We start from the raw sequence: 19,921 nt of genomic DNA, 5'->3' as shown, positions 1-19,921 counted from the left end.
TCATCATAAATCTCATGCATTTTCAGGATATCAGAGTGTATTTATTTTAAAATTGAAAATTTGTGCAATGTGAAATAGAACATTCCTTCTACGTGTGCATGGATCTAGCAGTCAATTAAATTTATATTTTGTTATTTGTTGACTCAAACAATTTGAGTCAGATGCAAAATATGGAAGAATCAGATTGACCTTCCTTTGTTTTAGCTTCAAGAAGTAGTGCAAACTCAACCTTTTCCTATAATGGGCAACAGCAAACCACTGGGAGAATGTAGAGAAAGTCTTTGTTATCCTCCATGGAGTTTGCTTAGAATGGGCAGCTGACATTACTGCATCATAATTGGCTTTTATTTTACCTAAAACCAATCCCTCTAAAGAGAGAGTTACCCTAATGTGAAGTGAGCAAAATTGTTATTTGCATCATTCTACCTCATTTTAAGAGTTCTTTTCTTCTCCTCTCTTGGCACATTCTTTCTTAAAACTCAGAGGCTTCCCAGAACTTCCCATTTTCAAAATATACTTCATCCAAACTCTTCCACTAGACAGAACACTGTAACTCAGACCTATTCTATCCCTGAAAATGGAAGTTATCAAAGCTTTCTTAGTAAGCAAAATGGGGTAATAGAAAGTCAGACAGAACTTGTTGGGCTTAAGTTTTCTTATCTACACATGATGATGTCAAAATCTGTTGTTGCAAGTGAGTGAACAGGCACATGGCAGTTGTTCAAAGTTGTATTCTTCCTTGTCCTGTGCCAAAAAGAGTTGTCCTGATAGCACCTGCCTAAATAATTAACAATGATTATATCTCCAACACAGTTCTTTTATATTGAGTAGCCTAATGACAGGTTTGTTAGACTTTCCCATCAGTATCCTGTTACACGATGCTGTGCCCAGCCAAACAAGACTGGACTTACCTCCCCTACCCCCCTAGTTGCTAGAATGCTAACAGCAGAGAGCTGTCATTTCTCTCTAGAAATTTCTCTTAGCTAAAAATATCTACCTTACCCGTGGTCACATGCTCCTATGAGGGATAGCCTACATCCAATGACTGGTGCCTCAAATTGGGATAAATCTGAAGGCCCATCCCAGCTTCAGAGCTCCCTGTGGAGTTGGCTGAGACTTTGTTACTACTGCACTGAAGCCCATTTGCAGCCCTTCTCTGTGTAATTCTGCTGCTGTCACTCCCCCCACAGGTGCTGAACCTAAGCTTCCCTCATGTTAACCTGTTTTATAGTCAGCTTCCCAGAGAACCACATCAGAAACATACTTTAAGCCAAGTATGTCCAAAGCAGACAACCACCACCCCACCACTACCACCTCCACCAAACATGTTCACACTGCATTTTATGAGTTAAATAGTACTATCTTTGACTCAACTGCCCAATGTATCATTCATTTTCACTTCATTCCCACATTCGAGGAAACCATCTTTCTATTTTTAACTCTATAATTTCTCTACAGTCTAAGGCTCATTTCCATTCATATTTCTCCTGCTTTTGTTCAGACAGTTCATCCCTGACTTACTATAGTAACATATTAACTGGTTTCATATTTTCTTATAGTTCCTGTTCAATATGTTTAAAATATATTATTATTGATTCACATGGAGTATTTAACACACAGTGATTTCACCAAAGCCACATGGACACACTTGTGATTTACAATAATTTTGAGGACGGAAGATTATTAGATTGTCTGATCAAAGGATCACCATTTCTTCCACGCACAAAAAAATTAAGGTATTGAGAAATATAAACTTTTTTAAATAACCTTAGATAAATTTCCCAATGAACGTTGTATTCCAGAAACCAAAGTCATTTGTGTTGTTATTATAGTTTCCACTTGGCAGTGAATGGGTTAAAGATCACTTTCTAAAAGCAAGTCTTACTAAAAATTAGAGCAGAAGGCCGTAAAGACTTAGAGGCATGTAAAGATATGGAAAGGAAGACACGAAATAGGAGCAATTGGGCAGAATAATAAACTGGTGTCATAACTGACAACAGTAAATGTCCAGTTTACTGAGAAGTGGCCTTCCTACCACTCATTTTCTTCTGAAACCAATTGATCTTATTTATTGTTACACTCTTCTCATCATCTTCCTTCACTACGACACTCCTTCAGTGTCCTTGGAGAAAAGCACATCTATGGTTTTGCTTGCATTAACAGTTTTCCAAGTAACTCACAAGTGAAGAATATCATAAGTTAACTGCACGTGTTCAGACACATACCTTGGGGAAGACACACACACACACACACACAAACACACACACACACATCATTCATGCAGGCTGCCACATTGAAAACTTGCTTGACTTGGCTTCTCAATTCAGCCAGCAGCAGTTTGTCTTACTACTTACTGCATTATCCAGCTCTTGCATAACTTCTAGTCTCTTTTCAGGTCACCATCCCAGAGCTTCTTGTAGGGTTGGCTGAGACCTTGTTAGAATTCTCCATAAGTATCCTGTTGTGACACTAACAGGAAATTCTAACACCACACTCCCTCTCTAGTCACATTAAGCATCTTAGCCTCACAGATATACATTTTTTGTCTGCACTCTAGGATGCTGGACAAACTGTTCCCTATGCCTTGTACTTCCTCACTGCCTTAAACTCCCCCAATTTAGACAGCCCTTTCTAATCTTTCAAGTGGCGGCTTTGACGTCTTATCCTCTTAAAATAAAAAATTTAAAACCCTCTCTTCTACCCTAGACTAGGTCAAATATTCTCTTATGTTTTCCCCTAAAACTCTTGGCTTACCATGCTAATAACATTCATGAATACATAAAACTGAGTAATTTAATTTTTAACTCTTCAAACTTAGGCTCCAAAAGGACTAGAAATGTTAAATATTATTCACCATTGTAGTGGTGGATCTTGATATAATGCCTGACATATCAGAGACATTCAAATTTTTTTGAAAGAATGAGTGGTTTCTGTGTTGAAATGAGTATTCTTTTTGCTCTCTTGAAAAAATAAAGTTGTTGCTTTGAATGTGGTTAGACATGGCCCTAAGATATGAACATTAACTTTTTGGAATGTTTTTCTCTTGAAATTATTGATTTAATAGAATTGTATGGCTCTGCCTCTGTCAAAATAGAACAAGTCATACTTGCATTAACAAACAATGTCAAAACTCAGTGACTTGAAATAATGATTTATTTCTTGCTCACTGCTATAGTCTAAATATTTATGTACCCCAAATTGTATATGTTGAAACCTAATCCCCAAAGCAAGAGTATTTGGAGTTGGAGCCTTGGGAGGTATTTAGGTCATGAGGGCGGAGCCTTCATGAATGGCCTTAGTGCCTTTACAAAAGAGGCTCCAGGGTGATTCTTTGCCCCTATTACCAGGTGAAGACACAGCAAGAAGCCTTCTTTTACGAGGAAGTGACCTTACCAGACATCAAATCCGCCTGTGCCCTGATTTTGGGGTCCCCAGCTTCCAGAACTGTGAGGATTAGATGTTTGCTCTTTATAAATCTACCAGGTTTTGGTGTTTTTTTTTTTTTATAGCAACCAGAATGGATTAAGACATATTATACGTGAATACAATTACATGGAGAGTATTCTTAGAATGAGGAGGACAGAATGCTGATGATAGAGTATTGGGGAATAATTAAAAAGTAAATAAGAAATTATGTGTATTTAAGTGTAATTACATCAGAAATGCGTTTATATACAGTTATGTGAACAAAAGTAAATAATTGGGTGTTTCATAATATTTGCATATCCAACCTATTGCCATTAATGAAATTCTTCTATAAAACTAAGTAATTTATCTTTTGCATTATTTAACTATTTTCTCAAAAGAAGTGATTATTTATTTAAATTTCCAGTGATCATCTAGAATAAACCCATATAAAAGGATATAGTCTTTTTATGTATATGCATTAGTGAAAATGGAAATCTTTCTCACAGGAGGCTTTGATGACAGTTTGTAAATTGCTTGCAAGTTACTATATTTATTTCAGGTTTTATGTTTTAGATTAGTGCTAGTCAAATTCTAAAACCTTTTTTATTTTTTGAAATATTTCTTTATTACCAGTTTTTTCCAGATATTTGTGGACTTGTCTTCCTAACTGATGTGCTAGTATTCTCTAGATTATTTCTCACAGGTAAAGACAAAGTCTTACTTTCAGAATTTTATTGTTAATGCTTTTAACTACTGAGAATGCAGATTATAGCATTGTGTTAAATGACAATATGAATCATCTCCTACTATTGCTCAACTCTTTTCTAGTTTAGCCTTGACTTTCTTCTTCTGTAGGCAATATTCTCAAGGCAGGACCAATTCTGCTAATGAGTAGAATAGGCAGATTGATAGATAGCTGATAGAATGTAAGTGATTTCAAATTTCTCCACAAACTTGTCCCAGTGTCTCACATTCCCACATTAGCTATACTTCTAAAAATTAGCTATTTGGGCACTTTTACAAAGTTAACTCATTAAATAAATGTGTTTGTTTGGTTTCTCTATGTTATTGGTTTCTCTATGTTACTACCCTCTTTTCACTTTTTATTTCTCAGAATTTTAAAGAACAGTGTCACATTGTTGAGCTATTTTAAAGCTGTAAATAGAAAGGAAAGGAAGAGAGAGGCTTCAGTCACAGGCCAAAAGCTATTAGCACAGCTGAAATCAATCACTGTCTTTCTTGTTCCATAGGAATTACTACTCAAGGGACAGTCAGAAAGGGTCAAGGAAAGCTATTTTTCTTCCCACGATTTGGAAATACATCTTCTTTCCTATGATGAAAGCGATGTGGGGTGTGTGTGTGTGTGTATGTGTGTGTATATATATACACACATATATATATACACATATATATACACACACATATATATATACACACACACAGAATTATATTGTATCAATTTATATATATATATATATATATATATATATATATATTCCTCATTCTTACTCCTGATTTCATTCACTTATTTCAGCATCTTCCAATAATTCATCTCTCTAATCGATAAAAAGTAAATGGTGGTAGAAGCCACTCTATTCCACTGAAATTATTACCACACTGCTTGGGTAAGATTATATGTCTCCTGAATTGAACTGAGGACTTCCTGAGTAGAGTGATTCTGTTTTTTTTAAAAACTTTCATAGTACCTGGCACATCAAGGCCTTCAATAAGACTTATTAGAGTAATGAATGGACATATGAATTGATGAGAATACTTTAAAACATTATATAGTTGTAAAAGAGATTTCTGAAAGTCGTAGAAAATCTGTTCTTTTGAGTGGTTTTAAAGATTTAAAATCGATTTCCCAATAAACAGATGGTTCAAAATACTCAGATAAATTCACAAGATTGTTGTGAGTAATCAATAAGGTAATAATTAATAAAAATAAACAAGCAACAGAAATAAATAAATTTTAAATAATAAATGTTTTAATATAGGTTAACAAAGTATTTATCTGTGAAAGATACTACATGCTCAATAAATGAACTGCCCTTAAAAAAAGTGTTTTCCAAGATCTCAACAAATAAGCCATGATATGCCAACTATAAAGTACAGATAATCTGCTGACCAATTCCATCAAGCAAATCACATCCACATTAATACAAGTAGACCATAAGGGAGGCACCAAAAATCTCACATGGGAAGATTAATCACACTTTCCGGGAGGCTTTTGTGTATAAAGGTTGATTTGAGGTCTTCTTTTTTGAAGGGACATCACAGTAGCTTCAGAATTATATGACTGATGAGTTTCTGACTGAATCAATCCACCTTGGATCTGCTATGTTATTTTATTTGTTTTTATTCCTCTGTCCAGTTACTTCTTTAACATGACTATATTTAGTTTTAACTGTCCTCATTTCATCAACTCTGGGGCCCTTAAACACGGTTGAAACTATCTTTGTAAACAAATGCAAAAAGTATTTATGAACATGCTCTTTCGCTTTTCTTCAAAGGCATAAAAAACCCTTACGGTGCAGACTAGTATTAGATCTCTAAGAGAAAAATGCAAAGGAATCACATGAAAGATAATATTTAGTTAAAAATTCAGTTTTGTTTAGGACACCAAAGGATTCCAAAACCTTAAGCTAATTCACCCTCAATCAGTGATTTAGTCATTCTTATATAAATAGTTGTAGACAGATAAGAATAAAAATGATTCTGTTTTTGCTAACATTTGCTTGAAATTTTTGCAGAGAAATCCCAAGTTGTTCATTTATATCCTTTTGAATACTCCTGACCATAAATTTTCTTGCATTTTATTCTCTTATTAGGCAATGGGCATGCAGAGCACAATACTTGGGCATTATTGGACTGATAAGTATCTGTAAAACATTTTCTTTCCTTGATGAAATCTGCAATTTGCCTATAGCCTGATTTCCTTAAGGCTTTTGCCTATTGACTCATCTTTGACAACCAGCCAAAAGGAATTTCAAGACAAACACAAAGTGAAGAGTCACAGTCAGCTTTTTCTACACTCTTGGGAAAGCCTTTCTGGGTATGAAGTTATTCTTGATTTCATTTAGCTAAAATCCATAGAAAACTGTATGGAACAGGCAATTTGGGGGTTTGGGGTTATAAATTTTTTGAAACCCATTACATCTTCCTAAGGCTGTAATTTCTGTTAGGACCTACCCTTTCTGTACTTCCTTCTCCCTCCCACTGGATTCCAAGAGTCTTCTTTCTTTCCTACTTCTCAAATAACAAACTATGGAAGTCAGGCCACTTACCTGGAAGATCCTTCTGAACAGAAAACATGTTTAATTTTAATTTTAACTTTTTTTTTTTTTATACAGGGTCTTGCTCTGTCACCTAGGTTGGAATGTAGTGGCACACTCATAGCTCACTGCAGCCTTGACCTCCTGGGCTCCAGTGATCCTCCCACCTCAGCCTCCCTAGTAGCTGGGACTACACCATGACCGGCTAATTTTTATACTTTTTGTAGAGATGGGGTTACCCAGCCATGTTGCCCAGGATGGTCACGAACTCCTAGGCTCAAGTGATCTACCTGCCTTGGCCTCCCAAAGTGCTGGAATTAAAACAGCGAGCCACCATGCCCATGCTGACATAGTCTTAAAAAAGATTTAAAATATTTTTTAAACGTTTATCTCCTCCAGAGTCCCTAAGGCATAGGAGATCCTTAAAACATATTTACTGGCTATCTGACTGCATTCCTAACTAAAGGTCCATATCAGTGAGAAAATAAATGAATGCATGAGCATATTTATTGCTATAGATAATTTCCTACTTTGCCCTCTCTTATATTATTGCCTGTGATTTTAAGAAAACAGTCACAGTAATTAGCTATTTGCTTATTCTTCACTGTATTTTAAATTTTAAAAAATATTCTTAACAGTATTTTAATTTATAACTTAATAATACTTGCTAATTTAAATGCCTTAAATTGACAACTAGGTAAAAAAAAAAAAAAAGTTACCAAAACACTGGGGATTTGGTCTAGGTCCTGCTGCTCACCACACAGAAAGCCAATCACTGAGACAATGAGTATTGCCAGGGAAGAAGGCTTTAACTGGGTGCTGTGGCTGAGAAGATGGGAGGTCAGTCTCAAATCCATCTCCCTCACTGACTAAAATTAGAGGTTTATATAGCAGGGAAGACATGAATCCATGTGTGAGAAAATGGAAATTAGAGATTGACAAGGCAGAGAAATTGGTCAACAGGCAGCAGGTGGTACAGTCATGTTGAGTGAGGAGTCTGGCCTCTCTTTGCCTAGGTGCAGTGATCTGGTAAGTTTCAGCTCTGTGATATAATCTGGGAGGCCTGATGGCTGGTTTCCTGAGAAGGTAACTCAGGTAAGACCAGTGTAACTCTCAAGTTTTAAGACTGGGAGGATTAATTTCTATGTTTACTCCAAGAAATTATAAACATCATTCTATGGAACAATTGGTCTAGTTTCAAAACTAGTACGCTCTCATAAATATTTGAAACCAACATTGTTTTCTTTTTCTCTCTTTTTTTCTCATTTCCTTTGTACTTTGGAAATATTATGCTGAAAGAAAACACAATTTGTTTAAGTAAAGGAAATATTTTTCATAGAGAGTAGAGTACAGTTTCTTATGATTCTTCATCTGCTCCTATAAGACTTTCAAGAAGGAACATCCAGAAATTGTAAGCCTTAAACAATTGAGGAATGCTTTATTTCGCTTTCTGTCTCATAGAAGGTCTACAAATTCCGTTATAAGAAGAAGGAATGAAATAATAGGTAATTGATATGGTTTGGCTCTGTGTCCCCACTCAAATCTCATCTTGAGCTCTCATAATCCCCACCTGTTGTGGGAGGGACCCAGTGGGAGATGATTGAATCATGGGGGCAGGTCTTTCCCATTCTCTTCTTGTGATAGTGAATGGGTCTCATGAAATCTGATGGTGGTTTTAAAAACAGGAGTTTCTCTGCACAACCTCTCTCTTCGCCTGCTGCCATCCATGTAAGATGTGACTTAGTCCTCCTTGCCTTCCACCATGATTGTGAGGCCTCCCCAGCCATGTGGAACTGTAAGTCTAATAAACCTCTTTCTTTTGTAAATTGCCCAGTCTCAGGTATGTCTTTATTAGCACCGTGAAAATGGACTAATACAGTAAATTGTCACCAGTAGAGTGGGGCGTGGCTGAAAAGATGCCCAAAAATGTGGAAGCAAATTTGGAACTGGGTAATAGGCAGTGGTTGGAACAGTTCGGAGAGTTCAGAAAAAGAGAGGAAAATGTGGGAAAATTTGGAACTTCCTAGAGACTTGGTGAATGACTTTGACAAAAATGCTGATAGTGATATGAACAATAAGGTCCAGACTGAGGTGGTCTCAGATGGAGATGATGAACTTGTTGGCAACTGGAACAAAGGTGACTCATGTTATGTCTTAGCAAAGAAACTGGTGACAATTTGTGCCTGCCCTAGGGATTTGTGGGACTTTCAACTTGAGAGAGCTGATTTAGGGAATTTGGTGGAAAAAATTTCTAAGCAGCAATGCATTCAAGAGGTGACTTGGGTGCTCGTAAAGGCAGTAAGTTTCAAAAGGGAAACAAAGCATAAAAGTTTGGAGAATTTGCTACCTGACAATGCAACAGAAAAGAAAATCCCATTTTCTGGGGAGAAATTCAAGCCAGCTGCAAAAATTTGCATGAGTAATGAGGAGCGAAACATTAATCCTTAAGACAATGGGGGAAATGTCTCTGCGTTGTGTACAGCCTAGGGACTTGGTGCTCTGCATGCCTGCTGTTCCAGCCATGGCTGAAAGGGGCCAATGTGGAGCTTGGGCTGTGGTTTCAGAGGGTGTAAGCCTCAAGCTTTGGCAACTTCCACGTGGTATTGAGCCTGCGAGTGCACAGAAGTCAAGAATTGAGGTTTGGGAACCTCTGCCTGGATTTCAGAAGAACCAGGAAAATGCCTAAATGCTCAGGTAGAAGTTTACTATAGGGGTGGGGTCCTCATGGAGAATCTCTGCTAAGGCCGTGCAGAAGGGCAAGGTGGAGTGGGAGGCCTCACACAGAGTCCCTACTGGGGCAGTGCCTAGTAGAGCTGTAGGAAGAGGGCCACTATCCTCCTGACCCAAGAATGGTAGACCCACTGACAGCTTGCACCATGGGCCTGGAAAAGCCACAGACACTCAACATCTGCTTGGGAAGGCAGCTGGGAGGGAGGCTGTACCCTGCAAAGCCACATGGCTGGAACTGTCCAAGACTTTGAGATCCTACCTTTTGCATTAGCATGACCTGGATGTGAGACATGGAGTCAAAGGAAATCATTTTGGAGCTTTAAGATTTTACTGCTCTGCTGTATTTCATACTTGCAGGGGGCCTGTAGCCCTTTGTTTTGGTCAATTTCTCCCATCTGGAATGGCTGTGTTTACTCAATGGCTGTACCCCTATTGTATCTATCTAGAAAGTAACTAAGCTGCTTTTGATTTTACAGGCTCATAGGCGGAAGAGACTTGCCTTATCTCATATGAAATTTTGGACTGTGGACTTTTGAGTTAATGCTGAAACGAGTTGAGACTTTGGAGGACTGTTGGGAAGGCATGATTGGCTTTGAAACGTGAAGATATGAGATTTGGGAGGGGCCTGAGGTGAAATCATATGGTTTGGCTCTGTGTCCCTACCCAAATCTCATCTTGTAGCTCCCATAATTCCCATGTGTTGTGTGAGGGACCCAATGAGAGGTGATTGAATCATGAGGGTGGGTCTTTCCCATGCTGTTCTTGTGATAGTGTTTGGGTCTCATGAAATCTGATGTTTTTAAAAACAGGAGTTTCTCTGCATAGGCTCTGTCTTTGCCTGCCTCCATCCATGTAAGATGTGACTTGGTCCTTCTTGCCTTTGGCAATGATTGTGTGACCTCCCTAGCTACGTAGAACTGTAAGTCCAATAAACCTCTTTCTTTTGTAAATTGCCCAGTCTCAGGTATGTCTTTATCAGCAATGTGAAAATGGACTAATACAGTAAATATACTTGTCAGGGTTACACATTTTAAAATATGAAACCTGGAGGATATAATGTTAAGTGAAATAAGCAAGGCCCAAAAGGCAAATACCACATTATCTTACTCATATGTAGAATCTGAAAAAGTTGATGTCATATAAGCAGAGGGTAGAATGGTGTTACCAGGGTGTGTGGCAGTTGAGGAAAGAGGTCTGGGAAGATGCTGGTCGAAGGATATAAAAGTACAGTTAGATGGGAGGAGTAAGTTCAAGAGCTCTATTGTACAATATAGTGATACTATTATGTATCACAATATGGTGATTAGTAATATATAGAATTCTTGAAAAATGCTAAGAGAGTGGATAAGTGTTCTTACTACAAAAATTACAACTATGTGAATGAATTTGTATATTAATTAGCTGGATTTACTCATTCCACAATGTATATACACCTTGAAACAGTTGTACAGGATAAACACATATGATTTTATCTGACAATTTGTAAAAATTGACAAAAGTGATAAAAGAAATAAATAAAATAGAACTATAAGAACTATGCTATAAGGAGAATGAACAAAATGGAAGTAAAGATATTGTGAAGTAAGGTATTAAAATTAATGGTATAAATATCTGAGAAAAGCCTGGAAGTTTATGAAATATGCAGAAAAATAGAAGCTTGAAATTTTATGCCTAGGAGATAGAGATTATGTAAAAGTACATATAAACGTTTTTATATCATGGATTGAAAATCTGGATTTTTTCTCAAATAAATCATTAAATTTAGGGCCAAGACAAAATTAGAATCGATGTTTTCCTACTTCACGTCTAGTGGAAGATCACTTTAAAAAGATCTTTCAGGCCATTAACATAAGCTCTCTGATCACAGAGATTTTGCCACCTTCATTGTGGTATCTCTAGAGTCCAGAACTAGACCTGACCCCTTTATTGGGCACTCAGCTAATGTTAGTAAGATACATGAATGGGCACTAAATACATTGATTCATTAAGACCTAATTTTTGACAGGTTTGTGATAAAGCTCACATGTTAAATAATTAAGGTCTGGGGTATGAAAGCCCTATAATATGTGATGTTATTTTCCTTAAATACGTGTAAAAGTTTAGTAACTAGCTTGAAACATGTTAGGTACTGATATTTTAATGTTTGAGATATGAAAATGACAATTTCTTGTTTCAATTTAAAAATCACTGATATAACTTTAACAACAAATAATTCTAAGAATGTGAAGACAATAATAGTGCTGTATCATTTTAGGAAAATAATCTATAATAATCTCTGATAATGACTAAAGGGTCATTTTATTTGATTAGGCTGGGTAGTTTAGCATACGAATCATCCCGAGAGCTTGTTAAAATAGAGATTTCTGAATCCCTACCAATTGAGATTCTGCCCTAGAAAATCAAGTGTAATTCCTTGACCTGGCATTCAGGCCCCTCATATCAGGTCTTGGCTTTCCTATCCAGCACCATCTCCTCACCAGCCTGCTCTGTCCCCTTCTCTCCCAATCATACATTTTTGCATTCTTAAGTCTCCTAATTCTATCTGAAATGCCATGCCAGTTTGTCAAATTAATAGACGTATAAGCCCTTTCTTCATAAATTTCTTGTTTTATTTATTATCCATCTCCCCCACTAGCTAGTAAAACCCTCCGTGGCAGTACCATTGCACTTGCATTTACCAAGACCATGGTACATTTTCCTGCTAAATAGAATGTGACCAATAATTATTTGTAATATGCATAATTGAATGGCATTTGTCCACTTTGTTTAGTATAAAACCAAATAATATAAACATGAAACAGAAATACATATTCTATGCAGAGGAACTGCAGAGAGTATATTTTTCTACAAGGATGAGTGGTAGTTTTGGGAGAGGTGTTATTGAATTAGTGACAAGTCAGGTTTGAGTTTATGACTGAAGGCTAGGGATTTTGTCCAGAAGCAATTACTCACTAAGGTTCTTAGTTTTAGCTTTCTCTCATTCTTATTCTTAAATTGGTAAATGTCATATTTTTTCATTAGCTTCCCAACTATTAATGTTTGTTACTATTTACCTCTTATCATTGTACAAAACCTCATTTTCATTTTCTTAAGTGGTAATTCTCTCTGTTCACTTGTTTCTTTAACACAACTAGTTTACTGTGATGAGTCTTCTTCTCTTTCATAATGAACTCCTATTCGTTGTCCATAATTATCCTGGAATCTGTGCTCAGTATAAGAGGGAGATGTCTTTTGGAAGCATCCCACAACCTCTGACTTGCGATTTATAACATTTGCTTAGTGACACAAAAGGAAACAAACAAAAGGACATTTTTGAATAACCCCAGAAACTTTCCCCATTAACATCTAATTTTAGATTATATCAGTTCCTGCTATTGGAAGTCTTGGAGGCTGCCAGTTCACACAGTGTTTTCAAATTTATAGGACAAGGCAATGAGAACATATGGGACCAAAGTTCTGTTTTTCATATTCTCCATTTTAACCTTTCCCTTTGAAATTTAATCAACATGAAAGGAAATAAACACTTTTTGTCTTCCTTGTACAATGGGAGTGATATCCTCCTCCATTTCCCCAGTGATAGTCAGATTCCAGATACCTGTCTTTAATGGCAAAATTTAAATCATGCTGACTCCTATGAGCAACTTGGTAAGTATTTTTACCAAGCACAGGACAGCCAAATGGCTAAATACTTCTCTAAGGCTAATCATAGGATTCACAATTCAACTTTAGAGTACAACAGCTGTGTCAAAAAAAAGAACTGTTTGACATTTCACCTGCAATGTAACCCAGAAGAAAAAATTAATTACACACAGAAGATTGAAATTCGCAGAGCATTGTTTAGATATCAAAAACTGGGATTTGCATTTCAGAATATTTTCTGAACAATTACGAGGATGTTAAGTTGGAAAGGGAGGTTGACAGAGAATTGTAAGAAGCCCACTAATTTTTCTGAGCCGTTTCTCTTGCTTCCTGGGAGAAAAAGAAAGAAGGACTTCTGAAAATCTATATATCTCAAAAAGTTGACTCATTTCTTTGATTTGTTAAAAAAAAAAAAGCAAAAATCATTAAATATCTATTGCTCCATTCTGATTATGTGTGAAATGGTATTGTCTAGATATTTACTCCCTATAGTGTTTACACTTAATGGTTCTACATTTTATTGACATCAAAATTAAAAACAAAGGTTTTCATTCTTTAATCTTAGAGGGGAAAAACTATGCTAAATGTAAGAGAAGGAAGTTTTACCTTTCTATGATTCTATTCTTTTAGTGAGTAATCTCTTTTGAGTCTCTGTTTGTTTTTTGTTTTTTTTTTCCAACGAAGACTTGATCAATTTACATCAATTCCTAGTTCAATAAGTCTTAAGGCAGATACAATTATTGTTTTCCTCAATTATTTGTTGAGATACTTTCATTCTATCCAAATGTTTTGTCACTGGTCACATTCTCTTTCCAAATAATTTCAGCAATTAGATTATTGCATCGTTTAAGAAACTTTTCTTCCCTATATAATGTAAAATACATAGACATTATTTTAAGTAGCAATTGTTCTTATTTATTGAGACCACTTGTGTATAAGTTACTATGCTAAGAACTTTGGATATGCTATCCTCAACTTAGAGTTTTCTCATATACAAAGGGGATAATAGAGGTATTTTCCTCATTATTTTGTTGTGTGAAATAAAGAAAGCATTTTGAATGGTACTGACTAGTAATTTCTATGCATTAAATATTACTTAAAATTATACATCAATATATTACTTAATAGAGTTGTCCTATGAGGTAGGTAATTCTTAACATTTAAATACCGAGGAAATTGAAGCTAAGCAGTTTAAATAACTTGCTCAATTTTACGAAGTAAGTAGAGGAGCCAAAATTAGAAATCATGTCTCTCTAACTCCAAAGTCCAAGTTTGTAATCTGTGTCTCCTTTTGCTTTAGTATTCTCCACCCCACATACCATCTCCTAGCATATGTACAACATGAATGTGAGGAAGACACTACATCTTCACACATGAAGCACTTGTCTGAAGCACATCCCATCCACACATGGGATGTTTCATTCCATTTTGTGATTAGTGGATGCCGCTCCTCTTTTCAAATCTCACTTGTTTCAGGTTTGTTGCTTTCTGACTCTCCTGCTCCATTCTCCTTACTATTGTGTCTTTCATCTGCAAGCTTAGAGGAAGAAGGATACTCTTTTAAAGTAAAGCCATTCGGTCTCTCATAGTGAAAACCAGAAAGTTTTCCCGCTACAGCTTCATAGGCATAGCACAGTGCTTGCTTCATGTAGTCTCAAAACCCCTTCTTAATTTAGTTTGCAATTTTAAGAGAGGTTGGGAATACCTCAAATGGCTCTTAAAAGATTTATATCTTTTTAAGACTTCTTTAAGCTACTGTGTAAATTTATATCGAAGAAATGAAACACTAAAGCATTTTTAGTGAATCTGGTGCTCAGAATCAAGCAACACATGATTACTATTGAGGAGAAAGGCCTCATTCCTCCCCAGGACAGCTGACAGAAAAGTATTTCATTTCACTGCTTGATGCATCACATGAACTTTGTAAAAGTAAAACCAGGCAGAAAGGTGTAATTTGTAGACAAAACCCCACAAATCAGGGAGAGATTTTTTAAAACCCCGTTTGAGTATTAATTTTCATCTTCGATGGTATAGAAATATTTGCTCTCTAGGTCAAGAGAACTTTCTGCATCTTTAACGAACAGCTGAACAATTGTAAACATGTAATTACTGAGATAAAAATCAAGTGGAAAAGTTACTCTGCTACTTCCTGCCTTTCAATTAGGAATATAGAAAGACCTTCTGTTTCTCTTCCTGTTCTCTTAGAATTAGCCTTCATCCCACTGGCCCAGAGATAACCTTTCCTGATAATAAGTTTTTCCAGCAAGAATAATTCAGTAACAATTTCTCATATAAGGACTGAGTTGCTATGGAAATGGGGGCTACTGGTATTGATATTTCTCAAAATACTACTCTAAAATGCTGACTTTCAATAGTTTAATGCTTTAAATATGCTAAATAATCTATCAGGACATATAACTTATATTTATAATGTATAAGACATCCAAAAATCAATATGGTTCCATAATATAGTAAGAGATCTGTTTTTACTGCTGTCACCAACTCTGGGTCACAAATCCTTGAATAATTTCGTCAGGTCAAGCTGACAGTATGGCTAACTTGGGACTAATTCAAGGAGTCAATTAGTTCTTCAGGGTGACTGAACACTTAGTTTGAAATAAGCATTTTGTAGAACTTAGGAATAGTTTTCATGCAAACAAAAGTACAAAAATAAAGTTCTTTTTTTTTTTTTTTGAGACGGAGTCTCGCTCTGTCGCCCAGGCTGGAGTGCAGTGGCCGGATCTCAGCTCACTGCAAGCTCCGCCTCCCGGGTTTATGCCATTCTCCTGCCTCAGCGTCCCGAGTAACTGGGACTACAAAAATAAAGTTCTAATTCAACTTCAATACTTCTTCCATGGTAACTTTTATTTATGAGACCAAATGTATTCTTATATAACTTAGTAATTTATCTAAACACTGTTTTTCCTATCCATCCATGTCTCTTCTGTTCAATTTCCACATCTCCAATAAAAACTTTTCATTTTGCTCAATTTACCAAATTTTATGACCAATTCTCTGCATGTGACTCAGAGTCCTATGACATGCACATGTTGAAACATGTGATCTATGTGGCTTTGGAGTTTGAGGATATATAAATGTTGATTCCACTTGGCTGAAAATTTATATTCAAATCTCAATAGATACTTTTTGGATAACAAAGTAATCTGCTAGGGAATAATGCTAACTGCCAAATTTTTTTCAATTCTCTAGAAATTTATCAATTCTCTAGAAAATTATCAAAAATTTGTAAAAATTTTTTATTTTTCTTTCCATTTTTTTCACTTGTTTCTCATGTCGAAAAATATTTTCTAATAGTGTTATGTTTTTGCTTTTGCTGTTGACTGATTTTGTTGTTGTTGTTGTTGTTTGTTTGTTTGTTTTTTGAGACAGAATCTTGTTCTGTTGCCAGGCTGGAGTGCAGTGGTGCAATCTTGGCTCGCTGCAACCTTCGCCTCCTGGGTTCAAGTGATTCTCCCACCTCAGCCTCCTGAGTAGCTGGGACTACAGGCGCCTGCCACCACACCTGGCCAATTTTTTGTATTTTTAGTAGAGATAGGGTTTCACCAGGTTGGCCAGGGTGGTCTCAATCTCTTGACCTCATGATCCACCTCCCTCGGCCTCCCAAAGTGCTGGGATTACAGGCATGAGCCACCGCACCTGGCCTGTTTACTAATGTTTTTATTTAGCTTCACTAATTCTTTTTTTTCTTTTCATTATTTTATTTTATTTCTATTTCAATAGCTTTAGGAGTGTGTGCCTGTTTTGTACCAGTACCATGCTGTTTTGGTTACTGTAGACCTGTAGTATAGTTTGAAGCTGGGTAGCATGATGCCTCCAACTTTGTTCTTTTTGCTTAGGATTGCTTTGGCTATTCAGGCTTTTTATTCTCCATATGAATGTTAAAATAGCTTTTTCTAGTTCTGTGGAGAATGCCAATGGTAGTTTAATAGGCATAGAGATCTTTCACCTCCCTAGTTTTTCTAGGTATTTTATTTTGTTTTTCTGTGTGTGTGGCAGTTGTGACTGGGAGTTCATTCCTGATATGCCTGTCAGCTTGACTGTTTTTGGTGTATAGAAATGCTAATGATTTTTGCACATTTATTTTGTATCCTGAGATATTGCTGAAGTTGCTTATCAGCTTAAGAAGCTTTTGGGCTGAGACTATGGGCTTTTCTAGATATAGGATCATGTCATCTGCAAACAGAGATGGTTTGACTTCCTGTCTTCCTATTTGGATGTCTTTTTTTTGTTGCCTGATTGCCCTGGCCAGAACTTCCAACACTATGCTGAATAGGAGTGGTGAGAGAGGACATACTTGTCTTGTGACAGTTTTCAAGGGGAATGCTTCCAGTTTTTGCCCCTTCAGTATAATGTTGGCTGTGGCTTTGTCATATATTGCTCTTATTATTTTGAGGTATGTTCCTTTAATACCAAGTTTATTGAGAGTTTTTAACATGAATAGCTGTTGACTTTTATCAAAAGCATTTTCCACATCTATTGAGACAATCAGGTGGTTTTTGTCTTCAGTTCTATTTCTGTGATGAATCACATTTATTGATTTATGTATGTTGAACCAACCTTACATCCCAGGGATAAAGCCTACTTGATTGTGGTAGATAAGCTTTTTGATGTGCAGCTGGATTTAGTTTGAAGCATTTTGATGAGGATTTTTACAATGATGTTCATCAAGGATATTAGCCTGAAGTTTTCTTTCTTTGTTGTATCTCTGCCAGCTCTTGGTTTCAGGATGATGCTGGCCTCACAGAATGAGTTAGGGAGAAGTCTTTCCTTCTCAATTTTTTGGAATAGTTTCAGTAAAACTGGTATCATCTCTTCTTTGCACATCTGAATTTATTAGCTGTGAATCTGTCTGGTCCTCAGCTTTTTTTGGTTGGTAGGTTATTTATTCATAGTACTTTATTGTTCTGTTCAAGGATTCAGTTTCTTCCTGGTTCCATCTTAGAAGGATGGATATATCCAGGAATTTATCTATTTCTTCTAAATTTTCTAGTTTATATACACAGAGGTGTTCGTAATATTCTCTGATGGCTGTTTGTATTTTCATGGGGTGAGTGGTAATATCCCCCTTGTTGTTTCTGATTGTGCTTATTTGAATCTTCTCTATCTTCTTCTTTTGTTAGTCTAGTTAGCAGTCTATTTTATTAATTTTTGCACCAAAAAAGCAGCCCCTGGATTCATTGATCTGTTGAGTGGTGTTTTTTGTGTCTCTGTATTCTTCAATTTAACTTTGATTTTGGTTATTTTTTGTCTCCTGCTAGCTTTGGGATTTGTTTGTTCATGGTTCTCTAGTTCTTTTAGTTGTGATATTAGATTGTTAACTTGAGATCTTTCTAACTTTTTGATATGGGCATTTAGTGCTATAAATTTCCCTCTTAACACTGCCTTGGCTGTGTCCCAGAGATTCTGGTATGTTGTATCTTTGTCCTCATTTGTTTCAAAGAGCTTCTTGATTTCTGTCTTTATTTCATTATTTACCTAACAGTCATTCAGAATTAATTGGGCGTGGTGGCACATGCCTGTAATCCCAGCTACTCAGGAGGATGAGTCAGGAGGATTGCTTGAATCTAGGAGGTGAAGGTTACAGTGAGCTGAGATTGCACCACTGCACTCCAGCCTGGGGAACAGAGCAAGTCTCTGTCTCAAACAAACAAACAAAAACAAAAGTCTTTCAGAAACAGGTCATTTAATTTTCATGTAATTGTATGGTTTTGAGTGAATTTCTTAGTCTTGATTTCTAATTTGATTGTGTTGTCCAAGAGAGTGTTTGTTATGATTTCAGTTCTTTTACATTTGTTGAGGAGTGTTTTACTCTGACAATGTGATTGATTTTAAAGTATGTGCCACTGGCAATGAGAAGAATGTATATTCTGCTGTTTTTGGGTGGTGAGTTCTGTGTGTCCATAGGTCCATTTGATCCAGAGCTGAGTTCAGGTCCTGAATATCTTTGTTAATTTTCTCTGTCAGTGAAGTATCTAATATTGTCAATGTGGTGTTAAAATCTCCCACTATTATTAGGTGGAAGTTTAAGTCTTTTTGATGGTCTCAAAGAATTTGCTTTGTATATCTATGTGCTCCTGTGTGGGAGCATATATATTTAGGATAGTTAGATTTTCTTGTTGAATTGAACCCTTTACCATTACATAATGCCCTTGTCTTTTTTTTTTTTTTTTTAGCTTTTTTGGTTTAAAGTCTGTTTTGTCAGAAACTAGGATTGCAACCCTGCTTTTTTCTGTTTTTCATTTGCTTGGTAGATTTTTCTCCATCCCTTTATTTTGAACCTATGTGTGTCATTGCATGTGAGATGGTTCTCTTGAAGACAGCATACCAATGGGTCTTGGTTCTTTATTCAGCTTGCCACTTTGTGTCTTTTAATTGGGACATTTAGCCCATTTACATTTAAGGTTATTATTGATATGTGTGGATTTGAACCTGTCATAATGATATTAGCTGGTTATTTTTCAGACTTGTTTATGTGATTGCTTTATAGTGTCACTGGTCTTTGTACTTCAATGTGTTTTTATAGTGGTCGGTAAAGGTCTTTCCTTTCCATGTTTAGTGCTTCCTTCATGAGCTCTTGCAAGGCAGGCCTGGTGATGAATTCCCTCAGCATTTGCTTGCCTGAAAAAAATCTTATTTCTTCTTCACTTATGAAGCTTAGCTTAGCCACATATAAAATTCTGGATTGGGATTTCTTTTCTTTAAGAATGTTGAATATTAGCCCCCAGTCTCTTCTGGCTTGTAGGGTTTCAGCTGAGAGGTCAGTCTGACAGGCCTACTTTTGTAGGCAACCTGGCCTTTCTCTCTAGCTGCCTTTTAACATTTTTCCCTTCATTTTGATCTTGGAGAAT

At 36.3% G+C, this 19,921-nt stretch overlaps 1 protein-coding gene across 1 annotated transcript in view; it reads left to right on the top strand.

The window, feature by feature from the left end:
• Positions 1–3,339: 3,339 nt before the first annotated feature.
• Positions 3,340–19,921, top strand: part of CD36 (CD36 molecule (CD36 blood group)) — a 132,190-nt gene continuing 115,608 nt past the window's right edge. Inside the window, exon 1 of the mRNA XM_074035634.1 lies at positions 3,340–3,446. The gene's annotated coding sequence lies outside the window, so the exon portion shown is untranslated. The remainder of the gene's footprint in view (positions 3,447–19,921) is intronic.

Source organism: Macaca fascicularis, chromosome 3 (assembly GCF_037993035.2).
Source record: "Macaca fascicularis isolate 582-1 chromosome 3, T2T-MFA8v1.1".
NCBI classification, from domain to species: Eukaryota; Metazoa; Chordata; class Mammalia; order Primates; family Cercopithecidae; genus Macaca; species Macaca fascicularis.
This window is presented reverse-complemented; position numbering and strand designations above follow the sequence as displayed.